This window comes from Genypterus blacodes, unplaced genomic scaffold (genome assembly GCF_046128005.1).
Source record: "Genypterus blacodes isolate CSIRO-AG114 ecotype Tasmania unplaced genomic scaffold, CSIRO-AGI_Gbla_v1 ptg000055l_1, whole genome shotgun sequence".
Lineage (NCBI taxonomy): Eukaryota > Metazoa > Chordata > Actinopteri > Ophidiiformes > Ophidiidae > Genypterus > Genypterus blacodes.
This window is the reverse complement of record NW_027466867.1, coordinates 7310558-7337446: the sequence shown is the minus strand read 5'-3', so window position 1 is coordinate 7337446 and position 26889 is coordinate 7310558. Positions and strand designations below refer to the sequence as shown.

Here is a 26889-nt window from a genome sequence, read left to right as displayed (position 1 = left end):
CAGTAGGTCTTGCTCAAGGTGCTAGGTATTGAAACCATCACAATCTACATTTACATTGAGAATCGATACACGCTGATATTTACGGACTCATTCATTATTTGATTTCATTCCAAAACAAAACCTGCATTATTTGATCCCGAACACAAATTAATTAGCTTACTGGCTGCCTGTTTTGTCACAAATATGTAATTACGACGGGATTGGAGCAAGGCCATGAATAGCCTGAATAGCAAATGGCAGCGCAACTCTCAACCTTGCACGGGGGCGAAAGCGGCGACACTGTGGATTTATGGATAGGCAACCTTGACGGACACAAATGGATGTCAGAATATGATAAGCGATGAATGGAATATAATTCTCTCCATCTGTCAATAAGCACACTGAAAGGCACATCCCCTTGTGTTGGCTTCAACCCTACGGCTTGCCCCGAGACAACTGATACTATTCTACGGTGGCTGTGGAGGTAGAATGGAGAGTATTGATTCATTCTGCTTCATTATGAAACATTGTATTCGCTGAAGTGCAACAAGTCCTTGGGTGGACAAAAGCATTGTGTGTATGTTCATAACACGTATGAGCCAGACATGCCAAAACACGCCTTGTGTTATGGCTTGACAACACAATCGGAGACACTCAAATATCTTCATAATCGCATAATTCCAGATTGTATTGTGATAGAAAATTAATAAATCCTTACAATTTTTGCGTTGGTACATTATTTTGAGGGTTGATTAATGGTTTCCTTCCTTAATAGAATCTAAGACTGTATTCGAATTATTTGCGCATTAATTGCTTCCTCAAATTACTTTTCAGGATCCATTGTTGTTGGTGGCGTAATGAAATATTTGATCAAATTCATTAATCATTCCCCTGTAACTATTTATTACTACTTGATTGCGTTCCCACATGCCAACAGTGAGCAAGGCGGTTTTGGGCGGCACATTCTCTTGCGTGGCGGAGAAGAAATGGGATGTGTTATTAGCTATTAAAAGCCAATATGGCAGCATGTGGGGATGAATTAATTGAAGGAATTATGCAAATGAAATATTGAAATTTCGCAGATGTCAGTTGAGATAAAAATCCGCTTTCTGCTGTGTTTACGGGAATAGAATGACAGATTTTTTCCCACGTGCCTCTATCTGTCTGCGTGTCCGTGTGTCTGTCCACAATAAATAAAATGGCTTGTTTGCTGTAAACTAAGATGTAGGCGGCAGACAATCCTTGTGGTCAAACCGGTAAAACCTGTTAACACACCCACCCTGTTCATGTGGGCAGAGCCTGACATTAACATGTACTCCTGCCTGTGTGTGTGCGCGTGTGTGAAAAGTGCACTCCTCTAAGGAAAGCTCACCTCACGAGAGAGCAGAGATTCAAACCGACGGCGAGGCAAAGGGTAAGACCATTACTCGTTTTCTCCACTCTTAATGGCCTTCTCTCACTTCCTTTCCAAGTCGCTTTCATGGCCGAGGAGGATGATGGAATTTCATTACTTATGATTGAAAACCAATGGGGTTTTGAAAGCAGAATGAGATGGAAAGGTGCACTCAAAATGCCAGTTTACCCGCCAGATGCCAGCAATCTAATTTACTGTCAGTGGTAATAAATGTGGAGCCACTGGATGGCGTAGATAAGATGTTATTCCACCATCAGGTAATCGCTTAATATCTGATAATATCCATGGGGAGCGATCGTATCTGACTGTTAAAACAGGAGGCTCAACTTGTGGCAGGAGGAAGGCTCATCAGTGTGGGAGACTTAATGTTGATACGTCAGATTAATGAGACTTCACTCAATAAAGAGTTCGAAGGGAGATTTAAGATAAGGTTTAAATCCTCCAATGTTCAGTATAAGTTGTTGTGTGCGGTAAAATCCTAGATGTTTTCAGCGTATTAACTCTGTCATTTCCTCTTTATGTGTTCAAAATGTGGCGTGTTGTGTTTTGTACGGCCAGGAATGTGACCCGGGTAGTTGCAAACATTCCTATAACTGAACTGAACTAGAAGCAGATGATGTAAAAACACACCCAAGCCTGATCAATCGGCCGGGAGTGAATCACACTAAGAGCTGCCACAAAACAAAACAAACCCTGACGTTAGTGAGCGAAGTGAGTCATGGATGAGAGTGTGTGTGTCTGAGAGTCGCATATTAATAGTGGAACCTCCCTTCTCACATTCCTGTTCTTTCTCTTTCTGTACTTCGCAGACATCTGATCCATCTAACCGCACACCGTCTTCCTCTTTGCCTTTTGTGAGCGCGTCACCAACACCTGGCTGTTATGGGACGGGGAGCGAGTGAAGTGTGGGAGGAAAAGCCGCAGGAAGTGAGACAAACCCAGCCGGGGAGATACTCCGAGGAAACTGAGAGTAAAGACTCGGGATGTGCCTGTCCAAAGTGCTGCCTGAAATTCAGGGACTGTCTAATGAGCCCGGAGTGTGGCAGGGCGCTGCAGATCTCCAGCGTCATCGCCTTTTGTGGCTCGTGTATTCGGATGTGGATGTGTAAGTCTCAGAAAATAGGAGGGGGCGGGGGGAGATACGATGCTTATAAAATCACATGGTCGTGATTTCTGCTCGCCCTAATAGCTAGCAGAAGTGGAAATAATTTACTGTGCAGATGAGCGGGAATGTGGAACACTCAACCTTGACATTTAGAAGTTATTTGTGTTTTTTCCCCGCTGTGTGCTCACTGTGATTAAAATTCCAAGAAGGGTAAGAAATGCTCTAACCAAGCGACTTTACCAGCTGCTGAAGACGTACAATCTTGAGTGTTAGTCCGGAAATGGTTTTGATTTGTTCATGTATTCGCAGAATGTAACCGTGGGAACAGGACCACCGAAGCTGCCTTGATTGTCAACATGTCGTCCTCCTCCAAGACCCTGCAGGGGACTCAGACACCTTCTTCTAATCTTCAAATCTGACTTAATAGGGATATATCACCTTTAATATTAGATATATTCAGCCATGTTGTGATTGTGTTTCATTGCGATCGTCCAGTTTTAAAGGAGACATAGTACTGTAGAGTTCACAGCTGTAAAAATGCACTATAATAAAAGCTTAACTGCTTCTGTACAGTAGAAAGGGTTGTATAATAGTAACACATTTGAATGAAGGTAACAAATATATATGCTACACACTGTACATACACATATATGATTGCACTTTGCACTTCTGTTGAAGGTCACTAATCATGTTCGCTTGAAAATACTTCTGTTTTTGTAAATTTGTAAATTAGAATCATATGCAGCAAATTTCAATTATTTACTACTAATAAAAAAACAATAAGCTGAATACATGTAGGATCTCTCAAATGTTCTTTATTCTTGTTGTTACTCTCTAGATCTTTGCTTGTGTTTATATTTAAATATCTGGATATAAGCATCAAATGACTCAATGTGAATATAAACGTAACAGAAGCTTCGTAACCAAGGAGATCAGATGTGGACGGAGTTAATTAAAAATTTGCATTGATGCTGTCATTCAACCACATTCGGGGATGGCGACAACGGGAACATTGTTGATACCTGGTACGCGGCGTACCTGGAGCGCAATTATTATAGCAAATGTGCTTTTCCGTCAACACCCTGTCTCGTCTGAGAAGAGGTAATCAGTACACACACGCAGAAAGAGACAAAAGAGAGAAAGCAATTAACTCGTGTTAAATGGTGTGTTGCCAGAAAATAATGGCATCAGTGTTGAAAATGACAATATTTCTCGTCCTTGTGCGTGTATGAAGTCTGCGTGTGAGTGGGGGTTTGTTTTCTGACAATGCGCACGGCTCACCTGTTGTGTGCGCGTTTGCACACCGGAGGTCGAGGCATTCTGGAGGTACGCGGGTATAACTAACGAACAAACATTAGATTAGATTAGATTACATTTCTTTGCGAGAGAAAACCGACACCCTGTCGCTTCCTCCGACTAACTAACCTCAATAAATAAACTAATCTATGAGATGTCCCTGCAGCGTGATGATGTCACCCCCCCCCCTCCCCCAAAGCAACGTTGGTCACCGTTCAACAGCCTCGATAATGTTTATGGCCTCGAATATTCGGCAAGAATTTGGAAGAGACGGGCCATTTTCTCACAGCTCTGCCAGATGGATAAGTGGTTATGACTCATCAAGTTATCACGCCTGAATGTGTTAACAAATTACTTTTTATTTCAGATCATTGGTGAAGGTGAGGAGAACAATAGACGGGGACAGACAAAGGGACTCGGTTTGTGCGATGATATCATGATGCAGCGATGAATGGGTCTCGTTTCATTTTTCTTCATTTTGAGAACGACTACGATGTCTGATAAACAATATCACCAATACCAAAAGAGAATAAACTGCTTAGACTTTAAAGATTTAAAGCCAAGCTGAGTGAGGGATATTACCAGTATGGACGTGTTGTTTTGGAAAAGAGAAAATGAGAAAAAGAGGCATGTTGATGATGTTTGTGTTGTTCCGCCTCCTCTCATTCTATCACTGGAAATTGCTCATCGACATTCTGGGGAAGTCTAATAGAGGATCTCATATCCTGCTGCAGCAGTTTCCAAACTTGCTTAGAAATGGGGTGTGAGGGCAGTGACAGGCATGGACACCTGGGGGTTTTTGTCCCGGATCTGCAACCGGAAAAAACCTGGCCAGAGTCTGGCTCGGGCTTCCCCCCCCCTCTGTTCTTTAGGGATGTCCCCGGAGTGGCATTCCGAAAACATGACTGGAGCCTCAATTACAAGTCCCATAACGCCGGATAATCACAGTTTGATCTGGCTTTTCCTCTTCTCCGTGAAACATCTCTGGTGTAAACAGGCACAGAGCTCGAGACACATTAGTGAACCGACTAGACCGGAGAGATGAGTCCGCCGCCGCCGCTGCGCTGCACTGGAGCAACATCTCCCCCCCTGTAATGCCAGACTGTTGTCCCCGGAGCGCTGAGGCACTCCTGAAAGCTCGCTACATAAATGTTTACTCATTTGCCTTCATCTGTGGGGTAATATTAAAGTTAAAAACCACTGGGACAAGCACGGCGAGCACCAAGTGAGAGTGATGAATCCTCTCCGTTATGTAACCGTGGCATGTACGGGTCATCTGTCATCCACTTCTTTGTTGCTTTTAATTTCTGTTTTATCATTTCCTTTCCTGCTTCTCTCCATTTCTCTAATTCCTTGCCGCCGTCTCTTGTTTTGGCTCTTATGCGCCGCTGTGTCGTGGCGCTGTCGTCGCCATACAGGGGTGACATTTCAAGCAGACAGATTAGGGCCTCTCGCCAATTAATTTTGCTTTCCTTCCCCCGTTAAATACACAATCAAGCAAAGTCAAAATGTCAGCCAAACAAACGAGGGGCTGCCACGTGGCTGACAATTACCGCCAAAGCACCTCAGAAATGCCAATATGTTAAAGCGGAAGCAGCGTGTGAGATGAATGAGGACGCACCGGCATTTTTTTGGGGGACTAAAACAGTTACACATCCGCAACTATTTGCTCTTTCTATTAAACGTAGCGACGCAACGATGTAGTCTGGAATGCCAAGCGGTTCAGAAAGTGGATAGAAAAGGAAAAGACTTTAAAATATCTTCTCATTAGACGGATAAACTGTATAACCAGAAGATAAAAAGAGCAATTTCATTCAAGTGAAGTATTAAGTGTGTTGTGTTTACAGCAGAGACAGGTTCTTCCATTTACATAACCTCCAGTGCTTGAATACAGTTTTATTCCCACACACACACACAAATGCCTGGGGGAAATATGTGTTACTGTTACTTTACTTCACATTTATCAGACTCTGGAGATATAACTTGAGGTGAATGTTGCTTTTATCAAGTTAAAATCCCCAGTTTCACTCTTGTTTTAGCTGGAAGGAGCAACACAACTCTTACATTAAGAAAGCAGGTCAGAAGAATTTCATGTTTAATTTCAGATGTTGTCCCGACGTGACCTGGAAGGATGAAAGTCTCCCCCACCCAACTTCACTCACACACTCCATTCCAAACGCAAGGTAAGAATGAACGTATATGAAACTGTATCTTCCCAAATCAGACTCCATCAGTAGGAGGCGCCAGAGAGACAGATTGTCACAGAAGACATTTATGTTTTTGTATGTGAAATTGTGTTTACCTTAAATAATGACATAATGTAGCCACACTTTTACTACTTTACTACTTCCTCTTACACTTTTGAATCCTGTGTATGCAGAATTTATTTACAGCCCGTAATAGAAAATTTTTCGCTTATGGTATTGAAACTCTGACTTAAGAATGTGAGCACCTTTTGTTGTCTATTACACAATTCCTCTGCGATGCTCCATGTCGCCCTCTTTCGCGGTAAGACAAAACCGGCGCTGACTGTGACTGACATGGCCCAGGTTCCAGTATAATTTGTGGCATAAATGCTAAATTGATGGGTCATTAGAGTAATGAAATGACATGACAAAGGTAGAATCAAGGTCCTTCAGAGCTTACAGCTACGCTCGCCTGCCAATCCTGATTTGTTTTTACTAAAAGGAAATTTCTCCATGTTGATGATGAAAACGGCCTAGAATAGAGCCTGTAGCATCGGTTTCAGTGTCTCTCATTGTGTTTGTATCTCAGTCACACACACAAGTACACACACGCACACACATCAGCAGCAAGAAGGAGGCAGCCATTATTGTAATATTTCCTGGTTCACCTTCTAATGAAAGCTTCCATTAACATGTTTGTCTGAAAGTGGTATTTGGCTTTTCAAAGATCAGAACTTCTAAAGCACTCAACACTTATTGACACAGGCACAGGTGTCGGGAACTGAAAATTAGATTACCAAGGTTTTTCATCAAAATTTCCCAGAGAGAACGAGTAAATCGAGGGTTTTGTACGTCCTGGATGCACAAAGGGTTGAGAATAAAAGCTACATTTAGAGATCGGAGTGCTATTTCAGGCGATAGAGTCACCGCTCACATCTGTCCAGGGACTTCAACATTTATTGCTCCTCTCCCATGAAGATGAGCAAAAGGAGAATTCTAACAAGCGTGGATAGTCGAGAGAGAGATGAGACAGAGGGGAGAGAGAGACTGAGAAATGAGACAGAAGGTGACGTGACTGCTGATCTCATCTGCTCATCCCTAGGCCAGAGTGATCTTACGCAAATGTCTATCGTCTCCATAGAGACATTTTAAAAGTGAGATGGATGGAGACGCTCTGACGCATTTCAGACATAACCCTGCCCAGTAACACACACTTAAGGACATTGTGGATGGAAGCCACTCGCCTTAAGTCGTTTTTGATTATAGCCCCAAGGCGAAATAATGCGTGTGTTGTGTGACGCTTCAGTCGCGGCTTATTAGCTGATTTAGTCGATTCCACACAGCAAAATACCGGGAGGAGACTTGAGTGTTGAGTAATATACTGTTAAATAATGTTCCAATTTAACATGTGGGTGTTAAAGTAATGAATAGTTTAAGAATGGATAGGCAACATCTCAGGGACCAAAGCATCAAACTGGATAGGTGATGAAAAATCAATATCTGCTCAATGAACACTCGGGAGAGGAACGTTGCCTCTGCTCTTTCTGTTTGGCAGACATGGCTTGGAGATGCCCTTGTCTGTTTCTATCCAAGAACAAGGTCTCTTGCTTTCTCTCCTGCCAGCAAACAAAAACAAAGCTGATGTAATCCTCAGATTCCTTTAAAGCCTGATCGGAATGGTTTGGGGTCAGGAGGACCAGACGGAGGACATGCACACAGTAGAGTATCATTAACGTCACAATGCTTCTGTGCGGGGATTAGCCAAGATGCTTTCACTGCATTTTCGCCGCCAAGACTGACTTCAACACTCAGCTTTGTTCCGCGCCCGAGGGATGTGGAATGAGAATCCTGTGCAAGTCTCCTCTGTTTTCCTTGAAATTTTGTGCGGATCTCAGTAGTCTTGTCTTTTGGCTGACAGCCTTTGCAGCACTTATTTTGTCAGCGTAATTTACTGCCATTAGGACAGGCAGCATAAAAGGGGGCCTAAAAGGAGGAATGATTCACCCAAGGCTAATTCTAGATGACATGAGCGGCTTTCACTCAATCGTTGTCCATAAAAACGGTAAAAAGGAACCATGAAATCCTCAACAACACTTTGGGTTGCGAGCATGCACAGTGTAGACACTTTCTGCTTGAGGTAAAAGTGGAGTTCTCTCTCTTTTCCTGTTTTCATTCTCCATTGCTGATTCTTGAAAATAGATGGCTGTCATTGACTGAAGCTGTTTTCTGACAATCTGCCGTCAGGAAACTGTCAAGTGGGACTGAAATATAATTTTTTTTTGCCTTAATTGCTGTCATCTCTGTGCTGCTATGATGACAATTTACAAACACGCTCAACTTTAAAGTGCAGCTCTGCATAGAAATCTTGTGTAATGTTTGCAAAGTGACAAAATACAGGTCCAACCCTCAAACTTCAACATCTAGAGTTCATCTGTTCAGTTTCAGTTCATCAAAAAAGTTGTTGTTCCCATATTTACACCAGAGATTAAATGTTGTTTTGCAGGCAAAGTGGTGTAACTTTGTAGCATTCCTTGTGTTTATTTCATCACATTCTAGAAATGGTGCAACATCTCAAAATCCATAATCCTGTCCGAGCATTACTGGGAGTGGGTTTGTTTTTAAAAGCTACGGGAGCCAGAAGTCTGTCAGGGCCAAGTCTTGCAGTACTTCCTCCTCCGACATCCATATCCCTCAACATATAGGCCTCATCCATTTGCACCCATGTAGTTTTTCTGACATTTCGAATATTTTAAAAGTTTTCGTTAAGTCTCGCCTCCTAAAATTTTGATCTAATCATCCCAAACTTTTGCGTATAGATGTTTGAATCGAACCAGACAAAAGCCTTTGTTTTTGTATATTTCTTACCGTTTTGCTGTAATTGGCTGCCGATGTGGAGTGGGCGTGGCTCAACCTTGGTGGGCGCTCACTTCACAGATTGACCGGATGGTGCCACTGTCCTGTAACAACAACAGTTACATTTTGTCAATAACTGGAATTTGGAACAACATTTTTAATAGAAATGGAATCTATTGCAGTGCATCACAAACTGGGGATGATAGATTAGTGTGTGTGTGTGTGTGTGTGTGTGTGTGTGTGTGTGTGTGTGTGTGTGTGTGTGTGTGTGTGTTTGTTGGGGGGGGGGGCTCCTTGTTCTTCAATAAAAAATGCATAACACTTGTTGACATGTAAGTAAATGTCTTGAATATATTCATGCAGCCGTCTCGCTACGTGACTCTGTAAGTGATCTTTGATTTGTTCTATACAGTCCCCCGGGTGACAGCTCTCCTGATATACAACATGCTTACATGCAACACATATCAATGTCCAAAGCTGCTGTGGACCAGAATGCCTAACAAACAAGATAAACAACCCACATCCACTGAGACAGATCCACATTATTTCTGAGTTTAGTATCTTACCTCTGGCTTTGCTATTGAATGCATTAGAACAACTGCAGCATGTAACGCGAAACACACCCTTTCTTGTCCCTGTGCAAATAAAAAAACTCTTCAGATTGCAGCATGGCTGCTGCAGAGACACCTCTCTTCAAGATCACTTGTTCTTTTGATACAGAAGCTTGCGGCTCGGGCGGAAATTGCCACGCAACATCAGAGCGATTCCCATCATAACTCTGTGTGTGCTCGTGTGTTTGTGTGTCCGACTCCATTTAAATTGAAGATGATGTCCACTTTGGGTGAAATCTGATTATAGTCAATTTCAGTGAGAGGCTCATAGCATAACAACATAAATAATGTTTGTTTGTCCCTTTTTTTTCTGCTCTTCTGAATTGAGTTTGCCTGTGATGCATCACATTATCCACGCATCTATTCTGGCAAGAATGGAACCGTTTGCTTAATCAAGTTATTTGTTTGATTTATCTTTATCTTTCTTTGTATTCAAAGAACACGTGGATACATTTTGGCATTTGCAAATAAAGCCTACTGTGCAGAGCCTTGGTGCCAGATAGGGAGCACATTTAGATGAGACATTATATGGACTCCAAGAGTTGCTCAAAATGTTGATTAAAGAATGATTTCCAGTGCTTGTTCGACCCAGGATTGATCCGGAGAGGTGGCAACAATACAGCTGCGTGCTATTAACAGAAAATAGGTGGGGTTTTTTTGTATTACCTTGTACTTTGCTATGGAGTTGTCTGAGAGAAGGATCGAGAAATGTCAAGAAATCTGTGAACTTCTCCTGTCTGTTTGGAAAGAATGGCATCTTTGAAGTTGAAGCTATAAAGGCTGTCAAGGTCTCTCCTTCATCACAAACATCCCTTCTTACAATATGAGTTTTAGATTCACATTTTTATATCCTACCTGATCAGCATGTCACAAAGATAGAGAATATCAAAGTCACAGCTACACAGCCTTCATTTAGAGAGTTGACTAGGCTTTCAACAGACAGAGCAACATGATCAACCCACTGCAGAGACCCAAGCAGAGATGCAGAATCGGGTCAAAGGGTGTGTGTCCCCTTTTATTGCTCCTGTTCTCCAAATATTAACGACCACCAGAAATTGTAATCAGCACAGGACCTGCCTTCCTATCTCATATCAAAATAAACAAATACACAAATTAAACCCTTTGGTAAAGTGTGTGAGTGAGCGAGCAAAAGGTATGTGTGTGTTCTGCAGAACTACCAAGTAGGTAAAATGTGCGACAGTAATAAAATCATGGCTGCGGCAAGATAATTGACAAAATGCAATTACTTTTGAGCTATTAATTCTCTGCGAGGATGTTCTAAGCTATTAGGCGCCTGATCTTTGTGATTATTATCAGTCAGGCATATTCCTGTTAGTAAAACACAACTAAAAATGTTTCGAAAAAGGAAAACAAGAACTAATAAATGCACCCTGCGAGGCTGGTTTTGACTGAGAGGCTTTAAAACTTGCAGTGGGATTTGCTTTGTATGGTTTTCTGTACGTTACCTCCTGGTGTAGCTTTATACGTTTCCTGTCAATTTGTGACTTGTGACACCTTTTATGTCGCCGCCCGCTGCTATTGCGACTTTGTTCTGCACGTTGTTATTTGTGTGTGTGTGGGCATATCTCTGGATGCCACTGCATTGTGGGTAGTGGCCCGCCTCATTGGCTCTGTGGAAAGTGACCTTCTCCACAGTATATTTCACACCGGGTCCCAGCGGCCCTGAGCCCTCTGTTCCAGCTGGAACATACTGTTGTGCGACAGATGCCACATTAAGCAACTCTCTCCCCACCGCCGACCCAACTCCAGAATCCCTCCACTGTCACTTCAAAATGGCCTCTAAGCTGGACCGCCAGTGAGTCAGAGGCCAGCAGAGTCATTCAGAACACACACTTAAACACACAGCCCCTCTCTCCCTCTCTCGCTCTGTTTTCCCTCATTCCGCCCCAAACTGAAATGATCCGTGCGTGCTTTTGACATAATGGTGGGGTAATTCTGTTTTAGTGCTGTTATGTGTCATTTGAGAGCTTCCTCGCATTATGCTATGTTGTTTTATTACAAAGCAATAAAGTAGTGTTTTTGTTACATCTTAGTACTTTCAACAGATGCCTTTTTGTTGCCCTCTTGGCTGACCAGAACAAACATTCCTTTCTTCTCAGTTCCGAAAAAGTGAAACATCAATCAGGTTATTTATAAAAGTAATATGCAGCCTCACACTAAGCTCGCCACTTGACCTAATATTCTAAATACCTGCACGATTAATTCTATGTAGAGCGTTGGAGCTGCGCCTGTAAGGATTTCAGAATAGACGCTCTCCTGCCTCAAAAGTGAAGGAATTAAGCTGTTGCTTTTTGTAAGCTTCTCCTCTGTGGACACACACAGACTGGTTGGAACCAGATACACCAGATGCATACTATTGATTTCTTAAGGTTTGCCAGCCAGTCATATAGCAATACAATCGTTCCAGAAGTTTTTTTTTACTCTTCTATGGCTCAGTTGCTCTCCTTTGTCCATTTCAGTTTTCTTGACAGAGCACAAGCACACAAATTGGACCTTCGCACACCAAACACATGCAGCTCAAGTTAAATTCTGAATCCTTTTATTTCTGATCAATCAATACCCGGGGCCCCATAGTTATTTTTGGGTGACAATAAACCCATTCACAGCCTAGAGTGACAGGCTAAGTGTGTCTGCAGGGCGGCAGTTAGTAAAAACACATTTTGCTCATAGATTTCTCTCCTCCTGGCATTCTGAGGAGTTTTTCCAGGACATGTTAAATGTCAGGAACAGCCAGAGGTGCAGTATTATTAGCTGGGAGCCCAGTAACGCCCAGAGCCTCCACGCAGTGTGATTACGATTGCCCCTGCAGTTCAAAACAGATGCTACTCACTAGAACTGGCACCACGGAAGAGCCTGAGGCAGGCAGCTATTTTGGGTAAATTAGTAAAGACAACAGTTGCTCCCCAGGTTGAGGCTGCCACGCTGAGGTGCGGTGCAAGGCGACAGAGTGGAAAACACAGACTGAACCCGGGCAGCACAGCCCCACAGGCGTTTGTCATTTGGAGGCACTCCAGCCGACAGGTGGCTGCTGCGGTCGACTGCTCCCCATGCACCTTATCCAGGTAATTAGCCATTCAGTTTGGGCACACAGGAGAAGAGGGCAGTCACTGACGGAGACAGGCTGGCTGTGGAAACATTATTTTTGTACATTTCTTAACATTGCCTTGCTCAGTGCGTCACCACCTGCTATGCGGTTTGCTCGCACCGCTCACACCGACACCGGCTTCACCATTTAAATAAGATATATTTTATTGACATCCTTCCTACACTCGCTGAAAAAAATCTTCTTCCTTCATGCATTTTTTATTTTAATGTTTTTTTCATAGTCCCTGAAAAGCTGACATCTTGGTGATACCTTGCATGGTATACAGCTGAGTAACAAAATGCCTTTCGGAGTACCCTGCAGCCACCCTAAAGATCTTGAGGCCACAGTATACGGCGGACAAAGCAGAACTTTCGGAGCAAAATGATGTCTTGCAGGGCTCAAGATGTGTTGATTCAAGAGTCTTCTCAGCGTAGGAACCCACACGGCTAGCCTTTCTGTCTATTCTACTTCAATATCTCACCTTGGCAATAACTGCTTGTTGAAGAAACACATTACAAAGATCATGATGACATGTCTAGGAAATTTCCAGGACTAGAAATGAGCTCAAAATCTTGATAACAAATCTCCACGAAGCTAAAAGTGGATCAGGAAGAGTCGCAGAAGACTTGACTCAGGATAAAGATATTCTCGATCAAGCATTTAGAAGGTCCTGAGTCAAGTCCCGGTGGAAGACTTCTGAATGTCTTTTTTCCTTCCTCACCTTATTCTATAGCAGCTTGTCCTCAATCTCTCTCTCCTGAAACGGCATTTGCTCCCTGTGATTTCCAACCCCTTCTATATCCTCTGCAGTCCCAGCTTGTCCCCCTGACACTAAAGATCTCTTTTTTCTCTTCTTTCAGCAGCGCCTCCGTGTCAGGAGTAACCCGGGGCTTTTTGTTGGATAAATATTGCACTCTTGACACAAAGTTTAACACAGACATTTATATAGTCTGCAGTACAGCGAGACACTTATGTGGGAATAACTCAGAGCTGCGATACGAGGCTACACTGAGATACACGGCAATGTATTCTTCACTCTCTGCGAATGGCACATAGAATTTTCAAGTTGCAGAACAATGCAAATGACTATCATTTCATCTGACATGAGTTCGATATAAATTACTGTTTTTCTACTTGTAAGGAGACATTTAGCTAGGAGACAGATGTCCTTCTCCCACAGAGCACAGCGGCTACAGTCTTGAACTCCACTTAAACATAGGCACGATTGCTGATATAATCCTATTGTGCTTCTATTCTGAATTATATACTAATTATAGTTAATTGGCCAGTCAAACTCAGTAACCCCTCTGGTGCAACATGAAAGCACTGACCTCTACCAACAAGCACAGAGATACAGAGCTGATAATGAGCCGCCACTTTCCTGCACAGTGTTTTAACGATGGCTGTTCGTGCCCTCTTGGCCATCAAAGGCATGTAGATGGAATCCCCCGGGAGAAAATCAGTGTTCAGCTAGGGGAAGTGTATAGTTTCAATGTTTTGCTCACAACCCATAAAAGTCCCAGTAAATAGTTGTGCTTCACTCAGTCAGCGTTGATCGGCGGTAAATGGGGGAATGCGAGCTATGTAAATGGAAACCCGGCTCGAACGCCTCTGTTGGGAAATCGGGTGGCCATTTGAATATGCAACCCCAGGGCCAAGTCTCTAATTCCTTTCCCCTCAACACGCCACACAAGAGGAAAGGAAGTGACAAAATGGCAACAAGTACACAGGCAAGAATTTGCATTTTAATGTGCCTGTCGGAATCACTTTGGCTAAGAGTCGCGTGGATGAGACGCAGCACAACCCCACGGGTCAGCACCAAACAACCTATAATAGCTGCCTCCTACAAAACAACATCCTGCATGAGAGGAAGTTACTGGGAAACAGGAAGGAGGGGGGGGCGAGCAATTACTAAGAGACATGAGAATCAGTTGAGATTCTGGAGGCAGCCAGTGTGGATAAAAGCCAAGGTAAGCACGATGAAACAAGCAGTCAAGACTACAAATCTCTACTTCTTTGTTCTTAGTTTTGATCAACAAGTCCTTGAAGTAGCATTCTCTATATGCTGCCAAGGTGAACATTTTAATTAACTGCGATGACAACCTAATTCCAAGAGCGGTTTTCCTAAAGGACAATTGAATTTTGGATGTGTGAAAGAAAAAAACAACCAACTCCCCAAAGCACCTACGGCGAGGACAGGTTGTTCTGAAGGAACTAAAGAAAAATATATCAACACCTAATTATTATTATTCTCGGTGTTGGTGTGGTTTCCCTTCTGTAGATCAACCAACCTCTCGTCTCCAAAACTAAAGGCACGGATCTTTGATTTGCAAACTGCAGCCTGGGAGTTCATCTGCACACGGTGGAACTCTGTTATTGCTATTTTAAAAGTCCTCAATCACATTGTCATTTGGCAGAAGGTGAGGTGACTATCGAGCACCTTGATTAAATCAGTTCAATTTTAGCTCCCGCTGTTAGCGAGAGTGTATCTTTCTTGTATCGATGAGTGTGTCTCGCCCTTCCAAACGCAAGGACGCTGACTGACACCGGCGTTCAGACACTTCTTCCACTGTCTGGGACGATCTGGAGCAGACAGGCAGGCAGCAAGGCCAGACATCCGGAAGCTATTAAGATGCCACAGCCATCCAGGAGGAATTTGGAGGTGCGCGGATTCCTCTCATTGTGCGTTTAAATAGATCTCACTGCAACCGTCTCCTTGGATTATTGTGAAAAACCGTCTCTACTTGTCAATATCCTGAATAGTCAATAGATGAATTCCACTGAAACATGCCAACCTTGGTTTACAACAACACATTCTCTCCCTTTCTCTTTGATTCTCTTATCTCGCACGTGTTTCTCTGCTCTACTTTGTCGCTGGCGTGCGCACAACTTTTCTAACTTCGTCTGCTCCATATCCCTCATTCACTCCCTTTCCTATACCTCCAATATCCTTCATCATTTTTGTTTAGCCTCTCCCATCAGTCTGTCTCGCTCTCCCTGGGCCTTTCCGTGTCCACTAAACCCTTTACCATCCTCTTGTAATCTGACCCTGCCTTCCGTGCCATTATTGCACCAACTCTCCCAGATCCAGTCCTAATGCAATTGGAAGAGCTTTTCCACTCTCGCAGTTCCCCCATTTTCACTTAATAAACCCCATCTCATTGTTTTTAGGCCACAAACAGAATTTCACATCAATTGAATTTATCCCATCGCTCTGGGCTTTTCAGTAAGACACCCCACTTGCTACCACTTTTCCTCGCCTGTACTGTAGTGTGTTTGCTTGAGGCTGTAATGTTACAATAAGAGAAATAACTCGGAAAGAAAGTTGTGAAAGAAAACAAAGAAAATAGGAAGACGTGTACAATGCAAAACAACAGCCCCTGCATGAAACCTCTCTGAAGCCCCGTCATCACAGACACTTCACATGGATCCATTTGACTAACTGGTGTCTTTTCCACTGATTGGCCGAGGTAAAGAGGAACAAATAACATGCAAACAACAAAATGATTACACATTTATCGCAACTTCAGGGAGTCATTTGTTCTTCTTCCAATCAGGCTGTTTGTGCACTTGTGTACTAGTGGGGACGCTTAATGCAGAGTCCGATTGGAGGAGATGAGACCTTGCTGTGCTCCCGGGCAATCATTTCCTCCAGGGAAAAAAGGTTTCTGTGGGCTTAACACGCACCTGATGGCTCACTTGATTACCCCGAGCTCTCTCCGCTTCCGTCTCTGTTTCCGTTCCCTCATCCCACCTTCCTTGGACTCCCTCCGTGTTTGACCCTATTGATTTGCCTCAACCCAAGCTTCTGCTCGCTAGCCTTCCTTATTTATTTGCACAGTTAATCTGCAGCACAGCTTTGACCCATTGTCCCCGCAATGAAGTAGAAACTAGCCGCAATGGCTGAATGAAAAGCCTGGCAATTGTTTTTCTGTTGCTCTGCGGCAGCAAAAAGATCCATGTCGCAAGGTCAGAGCCAAGCAAAGCAGTTATGGATTCCGGAGTCACAACAACATCGGCACAAGCAAGAGCAAGTAATGGATTTTATGAAATAATGTGTGCAAATATCTTTCGTTCTCTGGTCAAATGCTTGACCATGTTTAGCTCAATGTTGTCTGTTACATCTGATCCCACATGGTTCACATATAATTGGTTGAGGCATTTTTAGTTTTTTACGAACCCATTTTGTAGTAATTTACTTGTATTTCCCTGACAACAAGTCAATTTGGCTTCATAACAATACTGGTGAAGCAACCAAGCAAGTTAGAATTGCCTTTGTGGTCTGCAAAGTAAAATAGCTGAGGTACATTATTGAAATTTAAGGTTGCAATATCATCTGGCTCCATGTATGTCACAAGTGGGACTAAAACAAATCCAAGCAACTCCCAGTGCCCAAATGAATATTAAAACTCATAAAAAGCACAAATTCAAACCGTAAATCAAAGTAATGCATGAACTTTCACCGGAAGAGCAAAAATCCATTCAACACCATATTCAGCGTAAGAAATCATTAAAGACTAAACTTAACAAACATGTTTGACATTAATGCTTCTCGTCAGTCTGTTGGAAATTCTAATTAACTTTTCTCTTAATGTGTTGTTGTCTTCTCAGAGCTTTGCTTGGCTCCAAATGCAAAACAGACTGACACAATCCTGTGAGATGCATTGTTATGAATACAAGCATGGCAGCAAAGATTTCAGAGGACATCATGGGTCTCAAACTAGCTCCATGGAGGATCATAACAGGTTTGCAGGTTTTCAGCCACAACCAAACCCAGCTGAATACATTGTTGAGCTCCCCTTGTCTGACTGAACGTCACTCTCGCCTCTCCATGGCACATAGCTGGAGAACCATGCCCTACACTGCCTGTCTCAAGATTACAGTTTCTCTCAATCTCTATATTTGTGTTTGGCCAGCAGCAAGTTGCCACAGCTGGTGCAGTGAGTGGTGCTATGACCGGCTCATAGTGTGAGTGGCAGCAACTCACTGTCAGAGGGTCATTGAGGAGCATGAGGTAGATACTGAGTCGCATTCTGTTGCACTATTCCAAAATGGTCCTTGGGGACATTCAGTCCTTGGGAGTGAGTGTGTCAGCTTCAGCAGTAAACTGAATCACCTTTCCAAAACGACTCCTCTCTCCCTAAACGTATTTCATAGAAGCAGCTAATGAAATTTATATGAAATAATCAGACCCACAGTTTGACAGTAGCAATTTTATTGTCATTCTCATTATCATAAATCATTTGAACAGGTTGGCTAAACTCTTCCTATAATTAGTTGTGCTTGGCAAGCCGATGTCCACTTGGCTTCAGTGGTTGCTCATTTGTGTTCTGGCACATTGCTCACAGTTAAATTGTTTGTCTAATACTCTCAAAGAATTACTACCCATGTAAAGCCAACCTGTATGTCTGGACTCTTCCCAGTTTGGAAAGCGTTGTAATCGCCAGAGGGCTTTGTTCTTTCTTAACTCAGATGCAATGACAATATTTGGGTATAAAGTATTGGCTCAGAATCTGTCCTTGGGCACGAGTCTTTCCACAGAATGTTCTACGACTGTAATTATTACCTCAGTCCAACAATGAAACGCTCCCCGGCTATAACAAATCCAGTAGCATTTACATATCTTCCTCAAAGGGTCTTACAAAGTCCCCAAATCCAGATTAACCTCTGCACTTCTAAAACTCTTAAACGCTGCACTGCCATGCATTCATCCTTCTATCACATATTTAAGTCGATTTTTCAGTAAATGTGCCTCGCAATCTATTTTGACAATTGGTATTCTACAAAGCACAAACGTTTCGGGTATGGAAGCAATAAAACCTCATCTGACTATCTCTGTTCCATTGTAATCTTCAAGCCAAAACCCTCCAGGGGCCTTATTTATAAAACATTGCGTTCACTGAACACAGAGAATTGGTTATAAATAAGGCTTATTGCAAGAAACCCGGCCATGTTAAAAAAAAAAGATCATGTCACAGAGGGAAGTCACCAGGCGTCTGTTTTTCATGTATTAGACAGGTGAGTCAAGGTCTTTGCGGAGCTGGAGTGGCCAACTGTTGTGTGACGAACAACCACTGCCCAGCTTTGGCAACCAGCGCGTAACCATCTGTTGGGTGTCAGTGTAGGTGCAGCTTAGCCTCATGTTGTGCTCTAATGATCATAATTAGATCACGGAAGCGAGTGGATCCCTGTAGAGTTCCCTGAATATCTGCATCACTTGGAAGCGAGTAAAGGTGGAGGACAGGCTTGAAAGCTACAGCGCTATGTAACATTTTGACCTGAAAATATTATCTCCATATTTATATATATACATTACAGTAATGGGTAAGGCAGAAAAGGCCAGTGTCTGTTCACAACAAAAAGAGCAGGCGTTCATGCAGGTGAACCTAACCTTCAGCCTGGCCTGGAGCATGGCACGCTTACTCTGCTTTGTAACATTACTTCTTATAACGAAAGCCTTTTATTGTACAGAGCACCCTTCACAGGTATGGTAGTTAATTTCATTCAACTACAATTCATTCAATACTTGCAGTAGGATTTAGATTTCAGGGCTACTTAACTGCCTGTCTCAGATACTTACATCAAGTGCTCTTTGTCTTTTCTTTCTTTTTTGTGCTAAATAAATATTTGTCTTTTTAATCTTACAGCTATGGCAGATATTGATAAGGCTAAACGGTGTTTCCGGATAATGACATACAACTGATGAAGTAAACTAAAACAAATATTGCGAAACGCAGAAGAGAGGCGCTGACCACTGGAGGGGGGAAAGGCTCGCCCAGAGATATCTGAGCTGCACCAGCGCATTAGGGCCAGTATTGGAAAGACAGCACTCTCGGCTGTGCCATCAGCTGAGCATTTGGACAGAGATCTGGGCCCCGTGCCAGAGCTTTCATCTCCTAAGCCTTCTCCTATCTCAGAGTCAGAAGGTAAGCTTGTTTTTCAGAGGTAACACAATTTGACGGTAGATTTGATCTCAAAGCTGTTGCTGTAAAACCGTGGAAACAACAGTGTGTAAAACCATCTGACGGCAGCTGATTATTTTTGTGAATATGTGTTGTGTTCTTAAATATGTGTCACCTAAGTGCTTAGTTTGTATTAAAAATGAAAATATTTGCTTTTGCAGATGAGATCATTGCATCCAGTAACCTCCTGCAGCGGCACGTCCATGCCAGCACCAAGGTCCGGTTCAACCTTCACTACTGGACAACCAAGAGAGAATGCGCCAATAACTTACAGATAGCCTCAACGTTTTTGCAAGAATATAAACACAACATAACCGCTGTTCTGTTTCCACACACCTTCTCGAGTTTGTAAAGCAGCTTGCCACCCGCTGTGTCCAAACACATCTAGCGTCCTTTTAAGATACCGACGGTGCGCTTGATGGTGGAGCGAGTACGCGTGTGCTGCTGATTGAAGGACACCCCCTGTGGCGTCTGAGGGTTGGTGAGTGGTGTCGTTAACCAGGGGGCCGGGCATATTCTCTATCTTCCAATAAAACAAACCATTATTGGAAAAGAAGCCGACTGTCGCTTACTCAAAGATGCGTACCAATGAGCCACGCATCTCCAGCAGCTCCTTGTTCCAGGCGCAAACCCACAGGACGGCTTTGTAAAGTTAGTGGAGTGTTAAATTAACTTTAAAAAAATGCTTACGGTTAATTGAAATAATGAAAATAAGTACTGCAAATATCATTGTTCATAAAATACTGAAATATTAGCATAAATGAGTTTTACCTGACAACACATCTTAAATAAGAAAGCAAGGGTTAGACTCTTTGTGAAAATTGCGTAAGCGGGTTTTAAGAGGAAATCTGAAGTGGTTAATGAGGCCCAATGTCCCTTAGACTGCAAGTAACCATAGCAGCAGTGCTTATTTGCAATGTTAATGATTAAGCACTAACAACAAACTCTAACAATTTCACTAATAGACGGTAAAAACCCTGAGTTCCAACAATAGTCGAAAACAAGCACACGTTTGGTAAGAGGCCATGGAATAATGACCACTTATTTCCATGTCCCAGCATGCCCCATAATGAGAAAATAATGACTCAGAGACAATGCCAAATGTGATGTGGATAACAAGAGATTTACATGGAACTCCAAGTAAGGATGGAAAATATTGAAGCATTAGAATTCCAGTAGATAATTTGTGCTGTTTCCATTGAAAGGGGGCTTGAAAGATCCCAGTAGAGGCGGAATGTAAATGCAAAGTTGTGTTTAATCAAGCTTGAGCCTCCAATTCTATTTTGAGGTACTTCTACATACCTGAGCATTTGCACTTTGTGAAGCTTTATAATCTTCTCCATGACATTTCAAAGGTAAATATTGTACTTTTACTCCTTTACTAATTATTCCACCCATGCACCAAACACACAAATGATAATAGTCATTACTCATTACATTATTCATAGTGGTGTTATAGATTATGCCAAACACTAAATAAAGTCACTGGAAAAAATAAATCCACATGGAAAATTAGCCACATTAATGCTGTTTACATAATAAGGGGAACTCTACTCTCCCTTGCTGCAGCACCACAGTGCAAAGACCTGAGCAGGCTGTGAAACACAGATGTTGGCCAAATACTCAAGAGTGTGTGTACTTTGTGTGGCAGGGCAGTTCAGGGTCGATGGGTTTGCCTAACTGCCAGCATTTCCTTTGGTACGAATCAAACATTTTGCAACACATACTCCCAAGCGTGAGTCCATTCAACTCTCTCGATCATATTTTGACAAGTTTTCACAACTTAAGTCAAACTCCACAGCTGTTCAGAGTCAGACATGAGTCAATATGCTTATTTGCAGGTAGAATATGTCCTCCCTCCTTCCAAATGTTAAAAAGATGGTAAATGGATAGTAGAAAAAGTATAAGTAAACATCACCGTGTCCAAAATGCAATCATTCCATGGTATGATTTTCACCCAATTACATGCAAAGTCAGGCTAAGCTGGTGCGTCTGTTTGTTTCTGTGTCTCTAGCAGAGAAGGAGACGACGCTGTGGAATTCGAAGTGAAACAAAAGACAACATATTGCGGGAGAGAGAACAGAAAACAAACATTGGTTCGGGGATTTGTTCACACTAAACAAAGATGGTGAAGGCGATATGTTACTTGTCTTGTGGTGAGAAAAAAAGATGAAAGACAACAGAGTGGAATCTGTCTTTCAGCGGAGCCATTTGTCACATCGGATTTTCACATTTCTTACAATGCTTAAGTGTGTATTCTGCAGGACCGAGATATAACTAAACCTCTTAAATAGAAAGGCTTTGAAAACTAGCGTAGCCTCACTTGCCCACTTTCCACTTGCCTTCTTTCTCCTTCATGTATTTCTCTTCACCCACCGCTCCCCCCCTTCCGGTTCCCTTCCTTTTTTATTTTCTCTGCTTCTGCAATCTTCTTCTGATTTTTCCATTTTCTGTAATCTTGGGGAAAGTGTCATTGCTGGACATCACGTTGTGTCACCAGCTGACATCTGACACAGCCCAGGCAACATAGTCAATAAAGCCTTCTAATTGAGTGCCACTGGCTGCTGTTTATTGACAAAATAAGACCTAGGAATTAGGTGCGTGTCCGTCGGGCGCTCGCAGCCCTGAGGTGCCTCTGCCTCTCGAGAGCTGTCCGGGACCGATCCATCATCGGGGGAGCCTGGTCTCCTCCCTTCTGTCAAAGGATCATGCCTCACTTAGAGAGCAAGTCCTTTACCTTCCCCTGTTGTGCTCAGGTGTGAGTAGGAACATGAGAGCCGGAAACAGAGTGAACATAAAATGGAGAGACTTGTTTGTGCAAGTATGTATCCCCACATCTGCTGTTAATACTTGTGTTATCATCAACACCTTTCTCTGGAATGCCCAACACAACAGGAAGCACTGAAGAGACAAAAAGCACTTTCTCCCACAGCAAAATACACTCTTAGTAATTAATTAGTGTTTATGCTTCTGTACACTATCTTCTGTCGCCTCGCCAAAGCAAAGATAAGATTCCCATTGCTGAAACCCACTCTACCTGCTTAATTAGAGGCCGAGCAAAGCCTTGAGGTGAGATAGAAAACAAAAATTTCACTATCAACACGAAGACTTTTATCGTCCTCCTTTCCCTTCAGCAAATTAACTTCAATCATGTGATAATGGGTTAGTGGACGATAGCGGCTGCCTGTAGACGTCTCAGGTTATCTGATTACCTCCAGTAAATCTCAGGAGGAGCACGGCGTCCATTTTTTGTAATGGCTGCCCAGACAGTGACTGGAGTGCTTACACCATCACCGACCAGGCCTAATCTCTCCCCTCCAATCCCTCGGGCCTTTGGTTTCTCCTCCCTCCTTTGCTTCCCGACGCTCTCCTCACATACATGCGCCATGTCTCTTCTCCTCTTTCTCTGGGAAATCTCAGGGACCAGGTGGGATAGATAAGACCTAGATTGTGGAGCGACCGGCTCGTAGACGGGAGACGGCGGCGCTAGCAGGTCCCAGCTGACAGTGATGAACGAGCCATCCAACCTTCTGATAATTCGTCACTCACGGGCAGAGAAAGGTCCATTAATCAAAACAAGTGCGGTGGCGCCACATTTTCTAATACAGACCTCCTCTCTCCCACTTTTTCCGATCTTTATCTCCTCCACCTTAAACCGGTGTGACATATGGCTTGAGATCCAGTTCAACCAAGGATTTCTCTCACAAGAGGTGGACAAGCATGGGCAGCGTAGGCCGAGAGGGTGTAGCCCAAGACGCTGCCCCTGAGGAAATGCTGTCCTGGCAGGAAGTGGGTGAAGAGATGGAAGAGCTGGGAGAGCAGGGAGATTGATTGATCCATTGCAGCTGTAATGCATTAGGAGTTTCCCGGTGGAGAGAGGCTGTGTGGAGAATGTTAGGCATTGCTGCTCAAATCTGGGTAGCGGGGCACAAATCAGCAGCAGCACCGTCTCCAGAGAGGTTCCCATTACCGCTGCTATATATAACAGTAATCTTGTTAAGCTTCCATTCCGTCTGAGCCCTGTCAGGGGCTTTGATTCAGTCAATAAGTGACCCCTTGGACTGTAAATGAGATTCAACCTGCTTTCTAAGGCAGGCACATACAAACACAGGCCCATCAACACAAAAAGAAACATACATACATAGTTCCACATGTGCACACAGGCACATATACACACTCCCCCACCCTGGTGTTGCTTTTGTGTGCAGAACAGATCCGGTTTAATGAGAGAAGGGGCCTAACCTGTATGTCCTGACATAAGCCCCTAATGACAGCCATTTGGAGTCTCTTCTGTTTACCCCTTCATTTGGAGACCATGCGTAATTAGAAATGGCTTTTTTCGAGCAGAACAAGTCATGCTGTTGTCCTAAAAGGTCCCCACAGAGCTTCGAATATTTCATGAAGAACATCTGCTGCTTCAGAAAAGGAGAATAAAATCAAACCAAAACAAATTATCTGTGTTGCAAAGAGACTTGGGGAAAAGCGGTAGAGGAAGGTTGGCTTCATTTGGTTTGGCTGCTTTCTGCTCAACAGTATTGGTTCCAAATATAATGTATGCTCAAGTTGCATATTTTTGGGAGTAAAATAGAATACATAGAGATAAACAGACCTTTTCCCTCATATGAGGAGCCGAGGAATATCTGTGAAATTTACAGGCAACGATCTAAGCGTCTCAATGTGATACAAAGTCAAATGACAAATAAGGCAAGGGGGCGAAAGATAACCAGAATTCAGCGCCTGAGAAAGAAAATGTTGGTGCGTGTCAATATCACGCTCAGCAGACGTCCCAGGCTCAGATGGCTGCCTGGTGCATCAGCCTGGAGTGACTCCATGCTCTCAGCCCTTTGCCATACAGCGCGGTTTAACCCCCCCAAGAAATGCAATGAAAATTCTCTCAGAACCCCTCCGAGTGACTCCATCAGTCTGTGCCTGCCTATCTGCAAATGCCAGCTCATTTCTCAAGCCAGGCCCCCCCAGTTGGACTCCAAACGCTGCTAACTGCTCATTCTTATGCGTCCCTCCTGCCAAACAACGCATCAGCCGGGATGAGGAAAGAAAGCCCCAAGTTTTCCTCGACTGTATTTGTGTCTGAGGAGGCTGGCGAAGGTTGTTTTTTTTTTTTGTAAAAAGGTTATTTGATTGGTTAGGGCGTCTGAAGCCCTGCGTGAAATGGGATGTAAGGGGAGATGAGTGATTGAAGGCCTACGTCAAATCGGTACAGGCTGAGTAAGTGTTCTGAATCTGTAAAGTTTGCTTCATTTCGGGGGGCCGGGAGGCGAACAGCAGCTTGTTGCCCAATGGTGTGTTGATGTGGAACTCTGCGGGGCTTCTTTCTGCATTGTTTTCCCTCCCCTCTATCTCCATCTCGGGGTGGTGTCATTGCCACAGTGTTGTGTTGTGGCTGCAGCCAGCTCTCCGGCTCATCTCTGTGTCCCTTAGTCACAGCTGCTTCCTCCTGCCATCTGTCCAAGTGATGCTGGTGAGTCCCAGAGAGCGAGGCCCCGCCAAGCTTCAAGCACCCCAGCCCATCAGCTATACAATTTAGACATTAATGAGAGGAGGGAACTCTGTGTGTGGGGTTCTGCTCTCGCTCGAAACGATGTGCTGATGGAGATTGGCAATCCAAAATAAGACTGTGTTCTTTTGACCCTAGCAGACTGAGACTAATGGTGTTTATTTGCATTTATTGATCCTTGAAGAAAGTATTCTACAAGCCCAGATAAATTTCACAGCATCTCTCAGTGCTTTGGAGGTTTTGACGAGCTAAAACTTGGGGCTGTCACTCCAGAAAGAGCAGCTATTGGGTAATTGCAAAGCTGAAATGGGGATTGCACTCCTGCGATGATGTCAAAACGCACCTGACTGCATGTAATTACAAATTAATATAATGAACACAGCAATGCCACGGCTTCCATGCACGGCCACTGCAACCATAATTAATTCCTCAGGTGTGTGTGTGTGTGTGTGTGTGTGTGTGTGTGTGTGTGTGTGTGTGTGCCTCAATGTGTGTGTTTGTGTGTGTGTGTGTGTGTGTGTGTATGCCTCAATCTGTCCTGACTGGCAGCACAAGACAATTACAATATTATCTTATCTCAGTCTGGTATTGTCACCACAAATCAGATTTCACAGTGAATTACATGGAATGAGCCTGTCGCCCATCAAAGACAAACGAGGTGCTGAGGTTTCCTCTGTGCCCGATTCTGTCTACTTTGTTATGAAATGATGAAAAAAATCCATCTCAGCGGGCAGATAATTGCACACAGAAAAAGTGTAAACAGAGACTTATAAATGGTCTCTGTCACTCTATACCACCTTTTTCAAGCATCAGAGCAATAATCATATAGTGTTGGCCACCCACCCACATACACACACGGCATTTAACTGTCACCACCAAATACAATGAGTAGCTTTGAGGACAAGTACAAAACATTAGTGACAGCTAAACTGATGTTTCCTGTGAAAAGGAGCTTAAATGCCATTGCGTCACACAGAAAATAACATGGTGCCTTACATACACGCATGTAAGTATGTAAATCAGCAGCTCTTTGCATAAGACCCCCCTTTAACTGCTAATCAAGGAATCCACCGCTCCGCATGTGTTAATAAAGCTGTCAGCCCTTTAATTACGGCTCTCGTTTTAAGTGGCTGGTTAATATACTCCATAAAAAAGTGTGCTTTCACCTCATATGAGTTCAAGCTCGACACCCACATGGAGCTCCCTGTCTTCAATGAGCAAAAGGCAATGGTACATTTGCACGGTTCACTATGGCGACAATCGCCCTTATCTGGCGCGGCAGTGACTTGTTACAAAGCGCTGACCTCACACGCAAAGTAACCCTGACGGAAGGAGGAGTTACATATTCATGGAAGGTTTTTCTACCCGTCAGATTCCTGCGAAGCCCCTCTTTCAGAGCAAAGCACTCTGATTAACAGAACATTCTGTTCTGGAACCATTTGGCCTTTTTGTCTCTCATTTCAACATAATTCCCTCTGTCAGATAATAGGCACACACACACCATATGCCACGATTTCCATATGGATGGCAAAGCACTGAAAAAAAACAACCGGGGGATACAAAGAAGACAAAAACAAAAGACCAAACGAGGCAGCTAGCTGAGGGAAGGAACACTGTGCGGTCACAAGCTACCGTGTCTGTACCGACACACAAACACCGTCTCAGTTGATTGGCCGAGTCGTGACGCTTTGAATGGGTAATAAGGCTGCTCTGCCTCTGTTCACCTTGTAGTGCGGTGATGGGAAGCAATGTATCTGTCCTGTAACACCTCCACTTGTGTCTCAGCGTGTCAGTAAATAATGCGGCGTCTGTGCCAGCTACGCATTACTGCAGACCTGGCTGCTGGACTAATGATGTGGCGC

The 26889-nt window shown here is 43.5% G+C and overlaps 1 long non-coding RNA gene across 1 annotated transcript; it reads left to right on the top strand.

Annotated features, from left to right (window-relative positions):
* Positions 1-1270: 1270 nt before the first annotated feature.
* On the top strand, positions 1271-3953 carry LOC143001722 (uncharacterized). The gene is made up of 3 exons (XR_012963718.1): positions 1271-1393; positions 2203-2498; positions 2808-3953. It is a non-coding gene; the product is annotated as an uncharacterized LOC143001722 (long non-coding RNA).
* The last annotated feature ends 22936 nt before the right edge of the window (positions 3954-26889 follow it).